General features: G+C 40.2%; 1 protein-coding gene across 10 annotated transcripts in view; it reads left to right on the top strand.

The window, feature by feature from the left end:
- Positions 1–23,550, top strand: part of DMD (dystrophin) — a 2,199,436-nt gene that overhangs the window by 58,965 nt on the left and 2,116,921 nt on the right. The gene's annotated exons all lie outside the window — the stretch shown is intronic.

Here is a 23,550-nt window from a genome sequence, read left to right as displayed (position 1 = left end):
AACAACGTAGTCTAATAATGGAAAATGGAATCTCTGACCAGACTAACTGCCTTTCACCATAAATGAAACCAGAAGATTCTTAAGGTGTTATTTTGTTTTGTATTTTTGGTTTTTTGTTTTTTGTTTTTTTTTTTAGTTTTAAGGGCGAAAGAAAACCCCTTTTGCCTACTACAAATCTACAATATTTCCTCTTGGAAGTGTACCTTTCATATCACTCTCCTAAAACTAAACAGAACCAAGCAGTTGACAGAAAATGTAGCTGTCTAGATATGGAAACTTTGAGCAAATAAAACTCGATATAAGGAAGTTTTAGTTTTAGTTTCTGATCTTTCTTTTTCTGCACTTACTTTTTCAAAGCAAGTGAGAATTTGAAATATTAGTCAGTGTCTGGGTTTAGGAGGTTTTTGCCTTGGGTATTTCTGAAAAGGATCCATCCAACTTAATGAGAGACTAGGTTATTGCTGAACACATTTCCCCGGTTTATACTTCCTGTGCCTGTGAGGAAGAAACATCTTCAGTGATATTTCAGACATGTTTTTGTTCTCTCTTGAAATAGTTGTGATGGCTTCTAGCAAAAGGAATTCTTATGACAGGAGATGTAAAGACTGTGTAAGAGTCTGCTCCTGCCATGATTTCTATTTCAAGAAGCAAATTACCAAGGGAAAATACAGAGACTGTTGCGGGGCGGGGTGGGGGGGAAGCTCTTGTAAATATAATTTGGCTAAAGTAAATAAGGATATGTGAAATGTTTCACTAAACTTCAGTTATGAAATGCCCACCGCACAGCATGAAGTAGGGGCCATTGTCTAGAAGTCGAAAGGTCAAATTTTGGCACGCCACCTTGGAAAGATGAGGTCAGTGTGGAAATGCTAATCTGTCTTCCTCATCCCCCCCCCCACCCCACTGGTGACTGGAAAGGTGGGAAAGGCTATAAGGTTCCATGTTGTTTTAGAAATAGCCCTCTCTTATCTAGGCCAGACATGGTCTTGCCCATCAGGCTTTGTCACTACCTGCTGTGGGCCTTTTGCTAGTCACTCCTTTTTTTTTGGCGGGGGGGAATGGAGGGGGGAGGCTAGGAAGGAACTTTTTCCTTCATTACCAGATTGGCAAAGGCAAAGTGTTTTTTTTTCCTTCCCCACAGCCAGTTTGGGGGTGAGACAGCTTAGTTTAGCAAACATGAAATGGCAGTTAGGCTATGATTTTTCAACTCCTTATGTAAGCATGGGGCAGCTATACAGGGTAGGTACTCTGTATGGAAGCCATACAGTAATCAAAAAAAAATATATTGGTAATGAAATTAAAGGTGGAATTCTTTTAAATGAGTGGAAATGCAAGTGGTGGGGGGTGGGGGAGCCAGAGGTTGAAGCACCCATGACTGGTGTGCCAGGGAGAAAACCCTCCTTTCTTCAAAGCCTCCAATGCACTCCTTTTATTTAAGAATAATTTTGTGACTTAAATGAACCACCTCCGGGATCCATCTGTAGCATGACAGACAAAGGTGCTTAATTTTTAGAACCATATATTGATTAATGTTAGCTGAAGGTAATATGAAACTGAAGATGATGCAGGGTATGAGATACCAAAACTGTCTATTGATCACATTACTGAAGGAAGGTTATTACTCTCTTGATGAGAAGGTTAATATATGTACAAAGATTAAAAAACTACTTTTTCCCTCCCTGTAAAAGAGACTAGCTGGTCATGTAGTACAAACTTTGAAAATTATGACTGGAGAATAAGATTTTGATACTTACCTAGGCTTCATATGTTAGGAAACAGCATAGACAACAAGGAATAACTGGAGAATTTGCAGAAGCCTAACACTAATGTGTGTAACAAGAGATTGTTTATCATTTGCAATCTTTCCTGGGATGTGCAGATCATTTCCTTGGGGTGGGGAAGGGGAAGTGAAGGAGGTTGACAGTGTTGTGATGCTCTGCGTAGCTGTATGGCTTGCAGCACCAAGCAGGTAACTTGCATATACTCCTCTTGAGAACACAATGCACAGAACTACTATCATCCCTGATGGATTTGGGCAATGAGTTTTACCTAGAGCCAAGGAGAAATTGTTGTGTCCTCTCTCATGAGATCCTGCTGTGCTCTGCATTATATCAGAACCATTCAGCCAAAGGACCTGGCCTTTCTTATAAGGAAAAGGGAGGGGGGAAAAAGGAAGCTCTTCAGGACTCCCTTGTTCTGTTGAAATTGGTTGGAGGCTGCTAGATGGCTTTCTGGAGAAGGAGGAGGAAATGTATGCTTGGGAGACTGGCTAATTGCTAGGAGGTTAGGAAGGATTTCTAGCAGCAGGAAACTGGAGTAGTTGTAATTTTTGCCTGGAGCCTCTTTTTTCTGCTTGGAATCTGTCAAAGATCTCTGGTCGCGTGCCCCACACAACCTAGCACCTTGCAAAACTATTCTTTACCTCCTCAAGGAACTATCTTAGAAGAAGTAGGACAGTGAGGAGTGAACGTATATGGGGGTTTGGGAAATAAAATGACAGATGGCATAAGCAAGCAGAGCAAGGTGGCATGCCAGAATGCAAAGAGAAGGAAGGAGAGAAAAGGGAGGGAGTTGAACACTGGAGAAGGGTAAGAAGTAATATTGGAATGGGACTCACTGGTATGTGCAGAGAATCCATTCTGCTCAGGAGGGGAATGAAGGGCTGAGGAATGAAGGAGTCTAAATTTAGTTTGTGAAGAATTTAAAGATACTTTGGGGGAAAACAGGATGGTAGGGGCATGTGAGTGGGAGAGATGAGGAGACTGATTAGTTCACAGAAAACATTGCATTTCCATCTTCAAACACTACTGCAAACTAGTAACTTGTGTAGATGCAGCCATACTATAATACTATCCTTCCCTTTAGGAAGGGGCATGTAAATACAGTAGATCAGAAATGCTAATGAGGTGCTGACATGAATATTCAGTGTCTCATTTGCATAATGGCAGCCACTTGCTGCCTCAAAAGTGGTGTTTTCCAAATGCAAACTAGCTGTATAGATAGGGTTCCTTTGAAAGGTAGCCCTGCTTTTGAAAGCACCCCTCTTCCTATTTTTTAGGGTACAAAATAGGGGGCAAACTACAACATAAGAACATAAGAATGGCCATACTGGGTCAGACCAAAGGGTCCATCTAGCCCAGTATCCTGTCTGTCAACAGTAGCCAGTGCCAGGTGCCCCAGAGGAGATGAACTGAAGACAATGATCAAGCGATTTGTCTCCTGCCATCCATCTCCCGCCTTTAACAAAAGGCTTGGCACCATACCTTACCCTTTGTTAATAGCCATTTATGGACCTAACCTCCAAACATTTATCGAGTTCTTTTTTAAACTCTGTTAGGCTACGTCTACACGTGCCCCAAACTTCGAAATGGCCATGCAAATGGCCATTTCGAAGTTTACTAATGAAGCGCTGAAATGCATATTCAGCGCTTCATTAGCATGCGGGCGGCAGCAGCGCTTCGAAATTGACGCGCCTTGCCGCCGCGCGGCGCTTCCAGACGGGGCTCCTTTTCGAAAGGACGCCACCTTCTTCGAAGTCCCCTTATTCCATGGGAATATGCATTTCAGCACTTCATTAGTAAACTTCATTAGTTTATTAGTAAATTATTTACTAATTTATTAGTAAATAAATTATTTACTAATTTATTAGTAAATTATTAGTAAACTTCATTAGTTCATTAGTAAACTTCGAAATGGCCATTTGCATGGCCATTTCGAAGTTTGGGGCACGTGTAGACACGGCCTTAGAGTCCTGGCCTTCACAGCGTCCTTTGGCAAGGAGTTCCACAGGTTGACTGTGCGCTGTGTGAAGAAAAACTTTCTTTTATTAGTTTTGAACCTGCTACCCATTAATCTCATTTGGTGTCCTCTAGCTCTTATATTATGGGAACAAGTAAATAAGTTTTTCTGTATACACTTTCTCCACACCATTCATGATTTTATATACCTCTATCATGTCGCCCCTGAGTGTCCTCTTTTCTAGACTGAAAAGTCCCAGTCTCTCTAGCCTGTCCTCAGATGGGACCCGTTCCAAAGCCTTAATCATTTTAGTTGCCCTATCTGAACCTTTTCTAATGCCAATATATCTTTTCTGAGGTGAGGAGACCACATCTGCACTCAGTACTCAAGATGTGGTCATACCATAGTTTTATATAGGGGAAGTAAGATGTTCTTCATCTTATTTTGTATCCCTTTTTTAATTATTCCTAACATCCTATTTGCTTTACTGACTGCTGCTGCACCATGTGGATGTTTTCAGAGAACTATCCACTATAATTTCAAGATCCCTTTCCTGATCTGTAGTGACTAAATTTGCCCCCATCATATTGTATGTAGAATTGGGGTTATTTTTCCCAATGTGCATTACCTTACACTTACCACATTAAATTTCATTTGTAATTTTGCTGCCCAATCACTCGGTTTGCTGAGATCTTTTTGAAGTTCTTCACAGTCTGCTTTGGTTTTGATATCCTGAACAGTTTGGTGTCATCTGCAAACTTTGCCACCTCACTGCTTACCCCTTTCTCTAGATCATTGATGAATAAGTTGAACAAGTTTGGTCCCAGGACTGCCCCTTGGGGAATGCCACTAGTTACTAGTGTCAAAAGCTTTCTGGAAATCTAAAAGTTTACTATGTCTACTGGATCCCCTCTTCCTCATGCTTGTTAACCCCTTCAAAGAACTCTAGTAAGACACGACTTCCCTTTACAGAAACCATGTTGACTTTTGCTCAACAAATCATGTTCTTCTACGTGTCTGACAATTTTATTCTTTTACTATTGTTTCTACTAATTTGCCCAGCAGTGACATTAGACTTACTGGTCTGTAGTTGCTAGGGTCTCAAACATATGAAGAAATTAATCCTTTATTAATATGGCTGGGAAAATCTCACTGGGAATCCTTCCTGAGTAGCACAGCATTACAAGTAATTTGCCATTTAGAGCTACTGCCCGTATTCAGAATGTGAGTATAGTGATTTACAGAGTCTCTTCGCATCTTGGTCACTGGGCGAAAGCCAGACAGATTGGTTGTGATTTTACAAATAAATAAAGACTGCTCTCTGAAGGCTGATGGGTGATCTATGGGAAATGTTTTTGATAACAGACTTTGTTCATATGGAACTGCTGTTCGTATCAAACTTAGCTTCTTCACTGGCATTCTCAGGAGCAAGGTCAAAGATTAAATGGACATGGAAACTTGACTAATCTCTCATCCATGAGGTGTCTCTTGCAGGCTTGGCAGGAGTTGAGTTATTTTATTTCCAATGGCTATGCCACTCCATGGATCACTACCTTGTAGTGGTGGAGTGGCTTGTGTGTTTAAATTACCCTGAGAGCAAAGCTGCCTGTAGTGATGTACTCATTTAGGGTCACCCTTGGCAGAACAGTGAAGGGCAGTGTTCCTCACAAAGTGTGATCCAAAAATTTCTCAACACTAAAGCAAACAGAGGAATTTTGCCAATGGAGGTGAAGCTGTCATGTAGGCAGTGTCTACACTAGCCCAAAACTTTGAAATGGCCATGCAAATGTCCATTTTTGAAGATTACTAATGAAGCACTGAAATACCTATTCAGCACCTCATTAGCACGCGGGCAGCTGCGGCACTTCAAAATTGCCACGTCTCGCTGCCGCATGGCTTTTCCAGATGGCGGTCCTTTTCAAAAGCACCCCAGCAACTTTGAAATCCTATCTGCTGATAGGAATAAGGGGATTTTGAAGTTCCCAGGGTCCTTTTGAAAAGGACTCCCAACTGGACAAGCCACCTGGCAGCAAGTCGCGGCAATTTCAAAGTGCTGCGGCCACTTGCATTCTAATGAGGCACTGAATTGGTATTTCAATGCTTCATTAGTAATCTTCAAAATGTCCATTTCAAAGTTTTGGGCTAGTGTAGATGTAGCCGTAAGATTGTAACAGCTGTGAAGCCACATGAAGGCTGCAGGTGATAGAGGAGCTCCAATCATAGTAGTGTCTGGGCCATTGGTTTAAAACCCTCTATTTGTCAAGGACAGTGTGGCAACTGTGCACCTGTCTCTGTACTCTGAAATTTTTAAAGATGGTGGACCAGAGCTAATTTGGAAGCTTCATCTGCGCATCCTTAAAATATGGATAAAAGAATAGATACCCAATGAAATGATTGTCACCCTCTTCAAGAAAAGAAATAAAGCAGGCTGTGGAAACTATTATGATTTTGCTCTCCTTGCTGCACCAGGCAAAATCGTGGCATGGATCCTTTCAACTCACCTTCTGCCCTTTTCAGAAGAAATTTCACCAGAGTCAGAGAATGGTTTCTGACTATGTTGTGGATTTGCAGATTCGACCTTCAGAGAATGTTAGTTGCAGGAAAAGTGTTAAGAGCAAACCTGACCAGTATATATGGCTTTCATTGATCTAACTAAAATCTTTGACTCAGTGAATCCCCATGCCCTTTGGATTGTACTCTTGGGCTACGTCTACACGTGCACCCAACTTCGAAATAGCTTATTTCGATGTTGCGACATCGAAATAGGCTATTTCAATGAATAACGTCTACACGTCCTCCAGGGCTGGCAACGTCGATGTTCAACTTCGACGTTGCTCAGCCCAACATCGAAATAGGCACAGCGAGGGAACGTCTACACGCCAAAGTAGCACACATCGAAATAAGGGAGCCAGGCACAGCTGCAGACAGGGTCACGGGGCGGACTCAACAGCAAGTCGCTCCCTTAAAGGGCCCCTCCCAGACACACTTTCATTAAACAGTGCAAGATACACAGAGCCAACAACTAGTTGCAGACACTGTATATGCAGCACGGACCCCCAGCTGCAGCAGCAGCAGCCAGAAGCCCTGGGCTAAGGGCTGCTGCCCACGGTGACCACAGAGCCCCGCAAGGGCTGGAGAGAGAGTATCTCTCAACCCCCCAGCTGATGGCCGCCATGGAGGACCCCGCTATTTCGATGTTGTGGGACGCGGATCGTCTACACGTCCCTACTTCGATGTTGAACGTCGAAGTAGGGCGCTATTCCCATCCCCTCATGGGGTTAGCGACTTCGACGTCTCGCCGCCTAACGTCGATTTCAACTTCGAAATAGCGCCCGACGCGTGTAGACGTGACGGGCGCTATTTCGAAGTTACTGCCGCTACTTCGAAGTAGCGTGCACGTGTAGATGCAGCTTTGAAGATTGGATGTCTTGATAAATACCAAGATCCTGAAGTGGCTTTGTGACAACATGAAAGCAACTGTTCTCTTCTATCATTGCCCCAATCATGCTTGTGGTTTTTATTGCCATAATTCTTTACCTCATGGCTGGGAAACTGCCATCTGGCATTGAAATTATTTATAAGAAGTATGGAAAGCTGTTCAGACTTAGCAGGCTGAAAGCTAAGAGCAAGATTTCTACAGAATCTATTGTGGAACTTCAGTATGCTGATGACAACCCCATTTTTCCCACTCTGAGGAAGATCTTCAAATTATCATGTATGGGTTTGCTGATACTTACATGTGTCTTGGTCTCATGCTCAGCATCGAGAAGACCTAAGTGCTCCATCAGCCCTCTCCAAATGAGATACCATGTGCTCCATCTATTATAATCAATGGAGAAGTACAGGAGAATGTCAACCATTTCCTCTGTTGGAAGTCCTTTCTCATCCAAGGCAGTTATTGACGTAAATCCAACACCATCTGACGTAAATCCAACACCACGCCAATTATTACTCCAGGGCCAATGAAAAGGTGACCACAAGTCTGTGTTTCCTTTTTCTGTCTAGTCAGGGTTCCACAAAACCTTATGTATTTAAAAGGCAGTTTGCCAATCACTGTACTTTAAAATAACAAGTGTGTCAATGTGGTTTCTCTTTTTATTGTTTTAGTCACACGCAACAAAATGTTATGGTACTGTATGTTTAATGATAAAACGAAATATGTTTACTTTCTTCAGAAATCTGGCCAGATTTGAAGACTACATTACTTTCTGTCAAACCATTAAGCAACACTGCTGACATCTGTCATGCTGTCTGGAGTGTCTCACAAGCGAGAATACTAACCTGGTACATAGCACACAAATCCTAGCTTGGTTGTGAGCCCTATACTGTGGGCAAATGAACACTACAAAATTATGTTGACCAACGTTATGGCAATGGAAAAACACCTCAGTAATTGCATCATTTTACGTTTACAGATTTTTTTTTTTTTTTGGAGGATGAGCTTTTGTAGGCAAAGATTTGCTTTGTCAGATGCGTGTAGTGGAAATTCCATTGGATTTTCCTCTGGAATTTCTACTACATGCATCTACCTGACTAAATGAGTCTTTTCCCATAAAAGCTCATGCTCTGAAAAATCTGTTAGGCTGTGTAAGGGGCATGATAATCAGCCTGAGTGGGAATTAATAATGAAGTGCTGTGATGAATATGCAGCACCCCATTAGGCTACTTCTCCCCACAGCAACTTCAAAGTTGCAAACTTCAAAGCACTGTCATGCCGTGTAGCTGCGGGCACTTCGAAGTACCTGTGCAACTTCGAAGTGCCTGTGGCTACACAGCATGCTGTCACTTTGCAACTTCAAAGTTGCCACGGGGAGAATTAGCCTAATGAGGTGCGGCATATTCATCACACCACTTCATTATTATTCCCCACTCAGGCTGATTACTGTGCCCCCTTCAAAGCAGGGGGCTACTGCAGACATAGCCACAGTCTATAAGGTGCCACAGGTCTTCTCATTTGTTTGTTTTTTGTGGATATAGACTAACATGGCTACTGCTTGGATACTTAATTTGCATGTTTATACTAAGCTTGAGGTGTCAGCAGTGCATGTTCTGACCAGGAGCACTACCTCTGATTTAATTGCCAGGGTGGGGCATTGTGGGATGGGTTTAGTCTGTAGTCAGTGTGAGCAGCAGTGTCTATATGGACTCTGCATCAACTTGACTACATTGAACGAAGCATGCCTCTCTTGTGGAAGTAGAGTTATAAAGTCAGTGTAATGGGTGAAGTACACTGTGAGCAGGCTGCGGGAGAGGGTTGCTGAAAGGAGAGTAAGAAGTGAGTTGTATGAGCAGAGGATTGGCGGGAAAGCCTATTAGGGATTAACATTTCTTCATCTGAGCTGGCAAAAAAAAAATTGCCTCTGAACTGCCTAAACCACTGGAGTGCTCTTTGTGATCTTGGCATTACGTGCAGGGCGAGCCCTTTGTTCAGAGGCCTTGGCAGGGTGGCGAAAAATCTTGAAACTACTCCTTAGCATTCCCAAATATAACTGACTCATTTTCTATAAAATGATGATGATGATGATGGCAGGAGATTAGCCCCCACCTGCTGCTGGGCCATGCACACTTGCCAATGTTTAAAAACAATTGGGGTCCTGAGCAACTGTTCCTTTTGCTGAATATTAATATATTCTAAAGAATAATTTCTGCCACAGTGCCACTGTGTTGCAGGGAGGTATTAATATCACTAGTTTACAGGTGAACAAAGAGCAGACCTTTGTGACCATTAACAAACCAGTATCAGAGCCCGGATTAACATGTCTGTGCTCTTGGATCATCAGTCTTGTTGTCTGCTCAGAAGAAGAGTTTGCTTGCAACTTGACAGAATTGTTCAGCAGCCTTAGCACGTGGGTGAGCCTAGCTGATGCCACTTAAAAAAGAAAAAAAAATACTGCTTGAGTCCTCAAAGAAAAAAATAATCAAGGGTTGTGGCTTTAGGTGGATAGATGCCAAAGCCATTTCTGGGTGATTGAATAATGTGTGAGCAGGAGGGGAAAGCAGAGTGGGAAGCACCTTTTTGCTTTTGAGTAGAGTGATCATTTCAGCACCTTCACACAGTCAGATCACACGGAAAACTTAATTGCATACATACCATTTTCAGTTTCAATGCTTATAAAAGCTTGCTGCTTGTCTGTAGAAAACCTTTTCAGTATAACATTCTTAACCATAACATGACATGAATAAATGATGGCTGGATAGTTTCATAACTGGCATGCAGTGTATTTATCAGTCTGATCCTAGTCTACTGTAGTCAACAGGAGTCTTTTGCATTGAATCCAGTGGGCTTTGGCTCAGGTCCTGGGAGAGTATGTATATATTATTAAAGACAGTTTGATATACAGAAAACAATTTTGATACTTTTAATTTTTCCTAATGAAGGCAATTTGTGGGCTATGTAGACCACTGTGGTTATAGAATATGTTTTTAAACTGTCTTAGACATCTGCTTTAACTTTTGCTACACTGAATCAAATCACACACATTAGGCTAAAATCAGTGTGGGAAAAGGTCTATTACGTGTATGGGTCCTTAACAGAAATTAATATGAAATCTTTGTGATTTGGTAACTCACTCATTTTGGAGGCAGCTGAAAACCTTGGCGATTGAGATGAGTTCTGGCAAAAATCCCTGTGCCGATGAACATTGTCTATTTACAGATTTTAGATACTCCACTTGACTCCATTTTAAAACTTCCTCAGACTGAAATATAGGGGATTCCTTCTTCAGGAATTGAAGGTATGCTTTTTGGCAGTTAATAACTGTGATGAGTCCCTTGTTGGCCTCCTACAGGTTCTGCACTTTTGGGCAGTTTTTGTCATCTGTTTCAGACTCACGTTGGCCCTTCCACTTCCTCAGGTGTTTCCAGAGGCAAGGGTCACCACTTAATGAGCTACTCTCTTCACAGACAAATCACTGGTATGGGGCAAGACCCTGAAAGTGATCCTGGTGCCTCATTCTTCTGCTGGGACAGCTCTTCAGGCAAGGGTGGGAGGAACCCAAGCCCACCCACTACTCTGGGCCCTTGCTTAGGGACCCTAGATAGCAGCAGCTTATGGGGAAGGGGGGACTTTTCTTCCACCCTAAACACAGCAGCCTTTCCCAGGGCCATTTTCTCCATCACTTCCCTCGAGCACCTTCTCCCTGGTACTTTCCTCCAAACTTCAGTTCTCTAGACTCACTTCCTGGTCTTGGCCTAGAGTAAACATTTTACAGCAGGACTTAATTGGCCACAGGTGTCTGGCCTTTTGCTGTAGGCCGTCTCCTGTAGTATGCTGTCTGTGGTCTGCCACAGGCCCTATTTTATTATTCTAGCAACTTTTAATATGCTTTAATCCAGACATTTCCTTTATATTTCACAGATAGAATCGTGGGACTGGGTTGGGCAAGACCTTGAGAGGTCATCTAATCCAGTCCCCTGCCCTTGTAGCAGGACTAAGTATTCTCTCAACATTCCCTAACAAGTGTTTGTCCAACTTTTTATTTAAAAAAAAAAATCTTGCTCCTAATTTGCTCAATATTGTAGAAACGTTTTTAGCAGGGTTTTCTAAATCCGTGGAGAGAGTCGCCAATGAACAAGAATTCACAGATGCCAGTGACCTGTTGCAGATTTTAATAAATATGTCAGTGACAAAATGAGGAGGTGGGTACAGCAGCCGCTGCTGCAGGGACACCTATGTCTCCCACCACTATGGTCAGCGTGAGCTCTGGGGTTTCCTGCCACTTTGCAGAGTGGGAACTGCAGGGTCCTCCTGTTGTGGAGTGCGAGTGTTCTTGTCGCATGGTAGGTATATAGTCATAGAGGTCAATCACCATAGCTGGGCAACTTCATGGGGTCCCTGCCATCCACTATAGTTGGGAGGCTGGGGGAGGGGTTGCAAACTGTTGAGGGCGAGACAGTCTGGGAAAGAATGTGCCAGGGGACAGAAAATGTCAGTGATTAACGGAAGTCATGGATTCATTGACTTCTATGACATCATTGTAGTCTAGCCTATGAGCAGCTGTCTGCAAATGTTGTTACTGGCTCAGGGCAGGATTGCAAATCTTTGGTCCTCTACTCCCTTGTATTATATGAATAAAGACAATTGTCCCCTACTAAATCCAATAATAGCTGTATATTTTATGATTTTTGGGAACAGCATCATGCTATACACCACTGTCTTATCTGCTATATTCACTGTTAACCCCAGAACCAATTCTCTTGGGTGTTTTACTTGCTCAACATCTTGTGATCGTGTAGAAGTATAGTTCCGCTCCTGCTGAAATCAGTGGGAATGTTGCAGCTGAGGTCCACAGATTTCATTTTTCACACCAGGTGCCGATTTGGAAAACTCTTAAGTTTGAGGCCGCTTGGGTTTGATTTTTCTGATGTGTCCTCACTCTCCTCTTCCCCCCCCAAACCCAAATACAGAATATACATTGCTCTCATTATCATGGGGTTGTATGTTCAGTTCTGCTAAAAATCAGGCTGAATGTTTTTTTTTAAAAAAAAAAAAAGGAAGAATCAAACTTGATGCAAGTACTCTTATTTTAGATTAAAAAAAGAAAAAAACACCTTTTTTTCTTACTTGCTCTGGAATTGCACTCTAGGACTCTAGGGAAACATGAAGTTTCTTTTGCTTTTGGAAAATAGATGAGTGAGGGCTCCAGAGAGGCATGCTTTGTGTACTTGTATTGAACACCTGCAATCCTATGCAAGGCCTTTGGGAGAGACCCAGAAGCTTTTGACTTGCACACAGTTTGATTGAAAATATTGGCTACCATATATTGTGTTGTCAGAAAAGCTTATAGAATCATGCGATTAAGCAGTAAACTTTTACTGACTTAAACGCTTGCTCAGATGCTCCTTGGTTTTGCTCCATTTCATCATTTACTGTGTCCTGTGCAGAGCCAAAATGGTTAACCTTGTGTCAAAACCTGCTTGATTGGGTGATTTAAATGCTAAATATGCAATCTCAGGACTTGGCTGAGTGAAAATGGTGAAGCATCAAATAGCTGTCTGACATCAAAGCAGTATCAGAGCAATTCCCATTAACTTCACTATCAGTGGAATAGTACACAAATTAAATCCCAATCATGAGCTCATCATATCCCTGTTATGTTAATATATGAGAGAACCTATTGACTTGCATTTTTTTTTAAAAATCTGTATTAATTTCTAGAATGTCTGCATTGATTGTTTTGGTAATCTGCTACTGTTCATAAGCAGAGAATTCAGTCTCTACATGCCAGTCTTTTTAAGGGAAGTGAACTCATCTTTCCCACCTTTTGAAAGCGGTTTAAAATTTTGAATACAGATTTTGGATATGGAAGTTTAACTGAATTCAGATATCTTTTTTGTAAATGTAAAACCAATATTGAGAAAAGCAGGGAGGAAACATTTTAAGTAACAGTCTCTTATGCCAGCATCTTACCCCATTCATGTTTCTAAGAATTTCTCTTCTCTTCACTCACAGCACAATTTTCCTTTAAACCTGCCTTTTAAAAACCCATGACTTTCTAGTTTAGTTTAAAAATATTTTAGATTGAAGAGTGAGTTCAAACTAATATTTCAAACTCTGCAAATAGTTTAAGGCTTGCAGACTTTAAGCCTCCTACCCCATAAACATCCCAAGCTCGGGCTTTTCTGTTACTTTCACTCAGTAAAATACAATGCTGCTAATTTCATATCCTGCGTTTTTTCCCTCCCACTGTTTTACCTCCAAGTATGTTTTCAAATATTTTCAGTTTCCAGCTTATATTTGACATCCAGTGAACACCTCAGTAACTATCTTGCTAATCATGACCTTCTCCTTAATACTGCATAAAAATATGGAAATAAATTGTGGAAGCAGAGTTTAAACTTACTAATTATAAAGTATATTCAACCACTCATAATACTGGAAGACTCTTGAAAAGCCTGTTTCAGAAACATTCTACAGAAAAGGAAATGCAATGCAAGACAACAGGTCAAATTAATTAACGCTCATTCAAACATGTTGCTTATTATAGCTGTGTCCTATAGTTTTCATTACAGTACATTTTAATGACAAAGATTCTGAAACATCAAAAATAGTGAAACCATCCGAAATACATGTGGATAAAACAATAGATGATCAGAAGCACATAATCTTTGCTGTTTTTCCTCAGAAGACAGATTAGCTTGAGGATTCTCATTGAATCATAACTGCTATAAATGGAATTTTATTTTTGATCGGTGTCTAAAATGTTTGTCAAACTTTTGTGTTGAAATTGCTTTTTCCACCCATTCTCCCCATGCTCAACACTTAACAATCAGACACTGTAGGATGTTTAACAGATCTAATTTCTCTTTGCCACTTAAATATATCCCCATGTAGAAGACTTACAAGGGATTTAGAGCAGTGCATAAATCCTGTGCAGGCTTATGCACAGAATGAATTTCATCATATTGTAGTTAGAGGACGGGAACACTAACTAGCTGATGCTAACTTTAAAAAAAGGAAATTAAAAAAAAAAAAGAGAGCATGTTCAGATCTGAGGAAAAGGAGTCTTTCTAACAGAAAATGGAATTTTTTTAATGTAAGGAAATTTTAAAAAAACCTAGATTCTGGAAGCATCTAAATATGTGAATGGATTAGAGAGACCGAGTGATCTGATAACTGTGGCATGATACTGGAATGAATACATTCCTACATAGTAGTTCACTCTCTACGCCTGCCTCATTTTGTGGCTTTGAACAAGTCATTTAATACCTCCTTATCTATATTTCCCATCTGTAAAAGAGAGAGAACAGTTCTTAGTTACCTGCCTTGCACAATATTGTGAGGTCTAATCCATTTAATATATGCACAGATCTTTGAATGTGTTAAATTCTAAAAATGTTTTTTAATTCAGACTGTATATGGTGCATAGGGTGACATAATTTGTTCAATACAATAAACTTAGCAAGCACACTAAAATATTAATATGAATTAAATGAGACGTACAAATCTTGGTACAGTCTCTCACCATTTCTTTTTTCCCCCAAAGATAAAAAAGGTACCACACAGAGGTTTGCCAGAGAAAAGCAGCGAGTGTATCAAACTACATTTTCTAGGTTTCAGTTGGTCTGCTATTAAGGTAGTCAACACAAACATTCAGTTAGCCTTTGCTACAGTAAGTTATCTTTAAAGTATGTTGTTTTTTTCTTAGACTCAGAGTATATAGGCTAGTTACAAAAGGGTTAACAAGGGGAAAAATCTATAGATTTAATCAGTTGTTGGTTAGTACTCCTGGCTGCTGGTTGCCTCCCTGTACAACCTTCTTTCTAAATAACTGTCAATTGATGTTGGTTTGATTTTTAGTGTAATTGATTTCATATAATTGTGGCAGGCAACTTTTTCATGATATATAACAGAATGTCTCAGCACCTTTAGCAATGATGTGATGTGGTCAGCTCACTGTTCTAAATGGAACTTGTTCTTGGTATAATTTTTACCTAGTTGGTTAAAAGCCCTTGATTTAATAAAGTAATCTCATGCTTTCCCAAGAAATTACAATTGCCATCTGTTGGTGGAATTACATTGCAAACAATGCATGGTAAAACAAATACAGATACTGTCAGTGTTTGGTTTTTTTTTAACAGCAAATAAAGGTGCAGTTCAGAGACCTGAATAACTAGTAGTTTTTTGTTTTATTGGTCTTAATTTAACAAGTTTTCTAACACTTTTAAACTATTGAGTTAATTCTAAAGTATGTTCTAGGTTTTGTATGAATGTGCTAATGTTTGAAAATTAGTCTTAATTGGTTAGGGTTAGGTCAGCAGTTGTTGGGAACCACTGTATTCCTGGAGGTGATGGAAGAAGTTCTACCAAAGACTCTACCAGACTCTCTAGAGACTGTGTTGTAATATTGATAGATAAACTTATTAATCATTCATATAAACATTAGCACTCTTCCTCCCCATATGTTCATGGAGATTCTTTGGGGATTCCTTTTTGAGTACTATTTCCATTTTCATGTTTGGCTCAATTTGTGAGGAATTAAAACTAAGTTTTGAAGATCTCAAATTTGCTTCATTTCAGCTTTGGATGAAGGTTAAGGCTGACTCTCTTACTGTCAAGTATCGGGGGTAGCCAAGTTAGTCTGTATCTTTAAAAGCAACAAGAAGTCCTGTGGTACCTTATAGACTAAAAGATATTTTGGAACATAAGCTTTCATGGGCAAAGACCTGCTTTGTCAGATGCACGGGTGGGGGTTCAAAAGGAGAGCCTAAATGTATAGACTCATGAAAAATAAGGAGTCTCAATCAAGAGAAGGGCCAGAGCTGACAAGGTCAGTTCAGTCACGGAGGATGTGGATTATTAGAGGTGTGAACATCGAGGGGAGAAACTGCTTTTGTAGTTGGCCAGCCACTCCCAATCTCTGTTCAATCCTTGGTCCTTGGTTGATGGTGTCAGATTTGCAAATGAATTGCAGCTCTGTAGTTTCTCTTTGGAGTCTTTTTTATTGTTGTTGTTGCAAGAGTGCTACTTTTTAAATTGGTTACTGAGTGTCCAGGGAGACTGAAGTGTTCCCCTACAGGTTTTTGTATATTATCATTCCTGATGTGATTTGTGTCCATTTATTCTTTTACGTAGAGACTGTTCAATTTGGCCAATGTATATTGCAGTGCAGCATTGCTGTCACATGATGGCATATATTTATATTAGTAGATGTGCAGGTGAATGAGCTCAGATGGTGTGGTTGATATGGTTAGGTCCTCTGATATCGCTGGTGTAGGTATGTGAGCAGAGTTGGCAGCAAGGTTTGTTGCAGGGATCGGTTCCAGGTTTAGAGTTACTGTGTTGTGGTCTATAGTTGCTGGTGAGAATTTGTTTAAGGTTGGCAGGCTCTCTGTAGGTGAGGACAGGTCTGCCTCCCAAGGTCTGTGACAGTGAAGAATCATTGTTCAGGGTGGGTTGTAGAGCAATGATGATGCATGGGAGAGATTTCAGCTGGGGGCTGTATGTGATGACCAGTAGCGTTCTGTTGTTGGGCCTGTCTTGTAGCACTTGGTTTCTACATCTGGCATTGGCATCTGGTTTCTACATCTACATTGACATCTGGCTCTGTCAATCTGTTTCTTTGCTTCCTTAGGGTTTACTGTCAATGAACCATTAAACAGATCCATGGTTTCTTGTAAGAGCTACTTTTATTAGGAAAACAAATTTCAGCAATATGCATATCGAGAAAAGCTATTTATTGACAGATTGTTGTACTACCTTATTTTATAGAGTGATTTTTTAAGACTTCTAAGACTTAATTGATAAGTAGTCAGCAGAAGCAATTACTTTACTTATGAGCTTTCAGTACACTAGATCAAAGCTTTCAGTGTATGCACTGAAATAAATTATAATTTATTACATACACAATTGCTTGATTAGAAGTCACAGAAGAGCTCTCATCCAGGCACATTGAATCCAGCAGCTTCAGGTTTCATTTGGTGAATTATGAATAAAAGAGAATAACCTCAGTGTTTTATTTCTATTGTACAGAATACTATATTGAATAGATAGGGATTTTCCCCCTTATTTTCATGAACAGCAGCTCTGTTTCATTTGTGATTTAAAATACTAAAGTTGGATAGGATTCAAAGCACTGTACCTATTGAGATGACAATATTTAAAATACCTTCTGTTTAAATATTTTAAAACATTAAATTCTGGCAGGACCTGCTGCTAATTTTAGCAGTACAAACTTATTTTCTACATGACTGAATCCAGAGATTAAGTTTCAGACTATTACTTTAAAGTAAGATTGGGTCTGAGAAACATGCAGAGAATTTGGGACAAGATCTCACCTTCATCAAACTAAATACCTCTGTAGCGCACATTGTGACTTGCAGTAGAATAAATTTGAATGTGTAAAGGTTTTTCAATAGATTTTCCGTATTTGATTTTTTAAATAGGTCCTCAGAGGGAGCAATAAAACTACCCGTTTTGACTCAAGCTCTTATCAAAGTTATTTTTAACTTCAGTAAATGTTTTCACTACCTGCCACCTCTGTTACATAATTTGGTTTGACTTCTGTGTTTTCATTTTTTTCTGCTCATACAAAATTCCAACCTTTTTTGTCCTTAGTATTTTCTTAAACATATTGTTTCACTATGAATATAATAGTATGCTAATTGTGCTTTAAGGTGAGTTCCTAGTTCCACAGCATATGTGGAGAACAGTTCATTTTAGGTGATTGCAACTGATGTTTGTTCAATCCATAAAGTTGCTGAAGTGGTTCTTTTGAAACTGCAGGTCAAAGTATACAGATCTGGGTATTTAATTTAGGAGACAAGTCCATAATAAAGCAGCTAAATAAATGTGGCCCGCCTTTCCAACGTGCTGCTTAGCCCCTTCACCTTAGAAAATGTGATAATGTTGATTTATAATCTCCCTTATAAATCATACTAATTGTAAAGACTTCTCTCCACTTTTCCTTATGAAAGAAATAAAACTTTTTAGTTTGTTGTGCAGTGTGCCAAAAGTACTAAAAAGTGCAAAATATTCTTCTGTGTTTCTATTCTACATTACTCATAGGTAAGATGTTCATCCCTAAAGGGAGATAGGTAAGTGAAAGTTGTTCTTAGCTCAAGCATGTATTGATTCACTGAAAGAAAAAGCTAAGAGGTGCTTGGCCCATAACTAGTGTCAAGGGAAAAACTTGACCTGCACTCCCTTAAATTTGTGTTGTGATATTTCCTTCTTTTGGAGCCCTTGGTTGAGTGGATCTACTGACCTGCCATTTGTCTACAGTGCTGAACTAGCCAGTTTAGTACCTTGCCTTATCCCAGCCCTGGACTGCTGTGTTCAGGATGTATGATGAGATTAAACATTGGAAATCCTGCTGAGTTGAGAAGCAAGAGGTATAGACAGAGCTTTATTTTAATAGCCTTAATGTTTTGTAATGAAAATATAAGACAGTGCAGCTTCTGGTTTTAGAACATCCTTTCCAAGTCATCAATATAAACAGGTGGGGAGCCAAAATTCACTTCAGCCCTAAAAGGCAGTGACAGTTAAATAAATTCATTTTGGGGGGTGGGGGGAGAAACTAGCCAGAATTAAATCTTTTCACTTTTTAAAAATTCTAACCAAGAGTAAATAAACTCCTGAGTACCTGACAGGCCTAACATTTCTGATTAATCCATGTCAAGTTCTAGAGTTCTGAGAAGTCGTCTGGTTTAGCTGCAGTGTTCATATATTTTCAGTCAAATGACTTGGATTACAAATTAGGGTAATGCATTCTGACCTGATGGCTAGGTAGGTTACTCAACCAGTCAGAGCTCAATCTGAATGAAAAGTCTGCAATTAATGATTTTTGATGAAATCATCCTCTTCTTCTTTTGTTAGACTAATATTAGATTAATTTAGATAATGTCTATGGATAATTATTCATTAGCAGATTGTTTGTTTGTGACCACTGAGTGTCAATATTTTAAAACCTTGGCTGGATTGGAAATAAGAGTCACAAAATAATGTTTCTGAACCTCAACTGAATGTACTTAATTCTTGGCCTCAGATAAGTGTACAACTATGTATGTAAGTTCAGCATGTGCTTTACATGAACATTCACTTTATGTATTTGTTTTCACTAACATCCCTCTCCTAAAGGAAAAGGGATTTGCAGAAAGCAAAAAGAGGAGACATGCACAATAAAAGAATATCCATTTAGACAGTCAATCATGCATCTATGGGAAATATTTACAGCATTAGCTAATCCACGTCAGGGGCTACGTCTACACTAGCCAGAAACTTCGAAATGGCCATGCAAATGGCCATTTCAAAGTTTACTAATGAAGTGCTGAAATACATATTCAGTGCCTCATTAGCATGCGGGCAGCCACGGCACTTCAAAATTGATGCGGCTCGTCCAGACGGGGGCTCCTTTTCGAAAGACCCCAGCTACTTCGAAGTCCTCTTATTCCAGAATAACAGGACTTCAAAGTAGCTGGGGTCCTTTCAAAAAGAAGCCCCGTCTGGACGAGCTGCGCAGCGGCAAGCCGCGTCAATTTTGAAGGGCCGCAGCTGCCCACATGCTAATGAGGTGCTGAATGTGTATTTCGGTGCTTTATTAGAAAACTTCGACATGGCCATTTGCATGGCCATTTCGAAGCTTTTGGCTAGTGTAGACACGGCCAGGGTGTCTGTTGAAGCTAAAAGGGATGGAGAAAAGAATAATCAGAAAATCAGGTTGATTTGGGAGGTAAGATTAAAACAAATGAAAACGCGAAGGTTAACATCAGAAGTTTGGACAATTTTCAGAGTTTAAGGTGGAACTTGTGAGACACACGAAGGTCTACCATTTTGATTATATACTGACCTTAAAATCATATTAAAGGATAAAAGGAGGCATGTTTTCACCAAATATTTGTTTAGGTATAGAAAAAATTGTGTTGATAAATTGTATAGTCAATTGCTCGGCCACACTTAAGTTTGTTAATGAAACCCATTCAAGTGACCAAATAACCAGTATTGGTCAGGTTTATTGCTGTTAGACAATCATAATATAGTACTGGAGAATGGGTATATAAATTACCAGTATACAAGAAGCTGGTTCCTGCAGTGTATTTTATTCAACTTATACAAATGGCGTGCTCTCCAGACTTACATCCCAAAGCAACTTGGTGCTCTACCAGTTTATAAGTATTAGATGTGGTGTACATTGTCAGATGCTAAATGTAACCAATCTGCTTTCTGCCTTGTCTTTGTTGGTGCCTTGATGTTGCTCTTTTATATTTTTGTCCTTGCAGTTGAAGGGCTTCTCAGCTTGCACCAAGTTAGCATAGTTTTATTTTTTTATCCTTTTTTCTGTAGGGCATGTCCATGCTTCTCTGTAAGTGTTAATGCCTTTCTGTTCATACTGTAAAACCAATGATCTGCTCCTGACAGATTCCTGATTTGCTTTGTTAAAATTTACTTAATTAAAGGAAAGGGGTTATAAGATATCTAGCATAAGTGAGCAGAGTGGCTTGTTTGTATGTATGTATGTATGTATGTATAAAAATCAAGACTGTTTGCCTACCTAGTTGCCTATGTTTGCACTCAAATTGGTCTCACTATTGCAAGTGCCCCATTATGGCAACATAGGGCCCATTATCTCCTCAAGAAGCACAGAGCCTTGATCAATGTATTTGGATCAATGAAGGACAAATGTAGACACTGTGTTACTTAGGCTGCATGCTCTGTTATGTGATTAATACATACAGATATATGTATGGTGAGAATGACAGGTATTGGTAATGATTTGTATATAATGCTAGCCCAGCATATATTAGTCAACATCTATCATTCCAGGAACAGAACAGTTTATGAAAATGACATAGTTAATTCTGGGCTGGTTGTGTATCTGGCTGTGGGGCTGTTCATGACCCAAAATACTTGCTACAGTAGCCAAGCATCATGAGAATGCTCTCTACTGGCAATGTCTCCTACAACAGGTGAAGGAATGGCACAAGATCATCTATACCAGCTGGAAGATAGGGTTACCATCCCATGATAGAGTATTCATGGCCCCTTACCATGACACATACAGTATAAAATCATCTATATCACAGCCAAGGTTAAAAGGCATAATGTTTAGAAGAGCTGTTTTTAAATAGCAGTGTGGAAATTTTACGTTTTTGGTAAGCATCTAAAAATTATATATATATGAACTCCCTAGGTAAGGAAATTGATGTGGCCATTTTCAAGCATGAGTACTCTCAAGTTTTCTTAGCTTCATGTCGGGTTGCAAATTATGTTGATACAACCTGTCCAGTGTATTTCTCAAATTGTTTTTCGTTCTGGTTGAAAACAGAAAAGCAAAGAAAACAAATAGACAAGGAAAAGCTCAAACAGCCAACTTCAGATCTCTGAAAGAGTTTGGTGTTAGTGTTGGCTTCTGAGCAAATGGTTGTAATCCCTTGTTTATTTTTAATAGATGTACACATCCACAATTCTAAAATTTAAAGGTGAACTCCCTGTTATTTTAGGGCAGGAAGTTCTATAAATGTTCACTGGTAGTAACATGAATTTTTGGTGATAATTTATAATGATAATGAATTTTTGGGTGCTCTTTCCAACAGGAAACAACGACATCTTAGACCCCCACCATGATGTTTCCCTGGTTTATTGAGGGTTGTGAGGCACCTCTCCACTGCCTTCCCTTCCCATATGAAAGTCATGTCTGTACCTTCTGGGATCAGCTGTCACTCTACCTGACTGTGGTAACACATGAACTAGCAGCCAAGCATACATAAGTCTTGTTTCTCTATACTGGATAGCAATAGTCACACACTAATATCCATGTCCTCTGAGCAAGCCTCTGAAGTGCTCAGACCCTATTCCACCAAATCCTCACAGATCTGTGAGGGCTGTTTTGAGCTGCAAAGTTAGGTGAGGGCAAGGCAGCTGATGTCAACTTAGTTGTATACATCTGAACTTAATCTGGTCTCTCACTGTTACAAGAAACCCATTATGGAACCATAAGTGCTTCATCTCCTCAGGCAGCATAGAGCCATGGTCGGTGGTACTTGGATAGATCCAGGGCTAATGTAGACACTACCTTACTTACTTCAACCCTAACTGCCCTCCATCAGCTGTTCTATAATGACCTCTCTGTTCACCATTGTGAACTCTACCACCTGGAGCTTACAGAGACTGGAAGTGATCCCCCTCATCCCTGCCTTTAAACCTCCATTAATTTAAAAAATATATATATTTTTTTCTGGCTGCTGAGGTTATGTGCAACTGCCCAGCTAACCATGCTCCTGCATGGAGTAGACAAGAAATTTTGGGCATCCTGGTCACATAGGAAGAAGAGTCTTCACAAACAGTTGTGGAACAGTCATAGACACATCAGAACCTTTGGCAGATTACGAAGGAGAAGTGGTATGTCAGGAACTAGCAGGAGCGCTGTGTGAAAGCCAAGGGGCTGTGACAGGCATACCAGAAGGCCAGGAAAGGAAACAATTGATCCAGTGCCAAGCTGCAGACCTGCCATTTTTACAAAGAGCTGCATATCCTTCTCACCCGAGACACCATGTCACATTTCAGTGTACAATCCAGACTAGCAAGAGGCAGTCACCACTTGCCCTGCAGTCTGCAATGACTCACAGTGCTTTGCTGCTGCCACTCCCAACTGGGCTCATCACTAAGACCCAAATATAGGTCTCTTCGTGGGTTCCTCTTTTGCCTAAGAAAGGACTCCATCAGCATTCCTGGTTAGAAACATCTGTTTGTCCTTTGTCTTTGAAAAAACAATTCACCCACTCCCCAGGCATGTCTGGTAACTACATTTCAGTGAAAATTTCATATTATGTTCATAACTTTGCACATAATGTTTCTATAGAGATTTTTACCATAACACTGAGCAGAGAATTATTACTTTTCAAGTGATACATCACAAGATGCATTTTGTAAGAAGTTTATTACTATAGTGCGTGAATACAGGGGTGCATTTGGTCACACCTCACCCTCACAATATGATGGAGATCTTAGAGGAGCCTGAGTCACAGGCTACTTCTGTGTATAGCAAGAGGAGTATGAGGAGGAGAATGGACGACAGGTGACAGCTGTGCAGTAAACCAGGACTGACCTTTTATATTCCACTGCAGTCTGGTGAACCCACCAGTTAAACACAGGCAAGCCCAAAGCAAGGGGGAGAGATTTTTTTTCAGTAACAGGAATGGCAGCCCCGAGGTAGCAGGTCAATTTTTTTAACTTATTAATTAGTTGTAGAAGAGGTACTGGTGTGACTAAGACAGGCAGAGTTGCTATTTGCTTTTCATTCTCCGCTAGACTTCAGCATTTGAGGTCATGAGAAGCAATTTGTTTTTGTACATGGGGATGCCCAGTATATCCTCCTC

Source organism: Carettochelys insculpta, chromosome 1, assembly GCF_033958435.1.
Source record: "Carettochelys insculpta isolate YL-2023 chromosome 1, ASM3395843v1, whole genome shotgun sequence".
NCBI classification, from domain to species: Eukaryota; Metazoa; Chordata; order Testudines; family Carettochelyidae; genus Carettochelys; species Carettochelys insculpta.
Note: the sequence above shows the minus strand (reverse complement) of the source record. Positions and strands in the feature narration are given on the sequence as shown.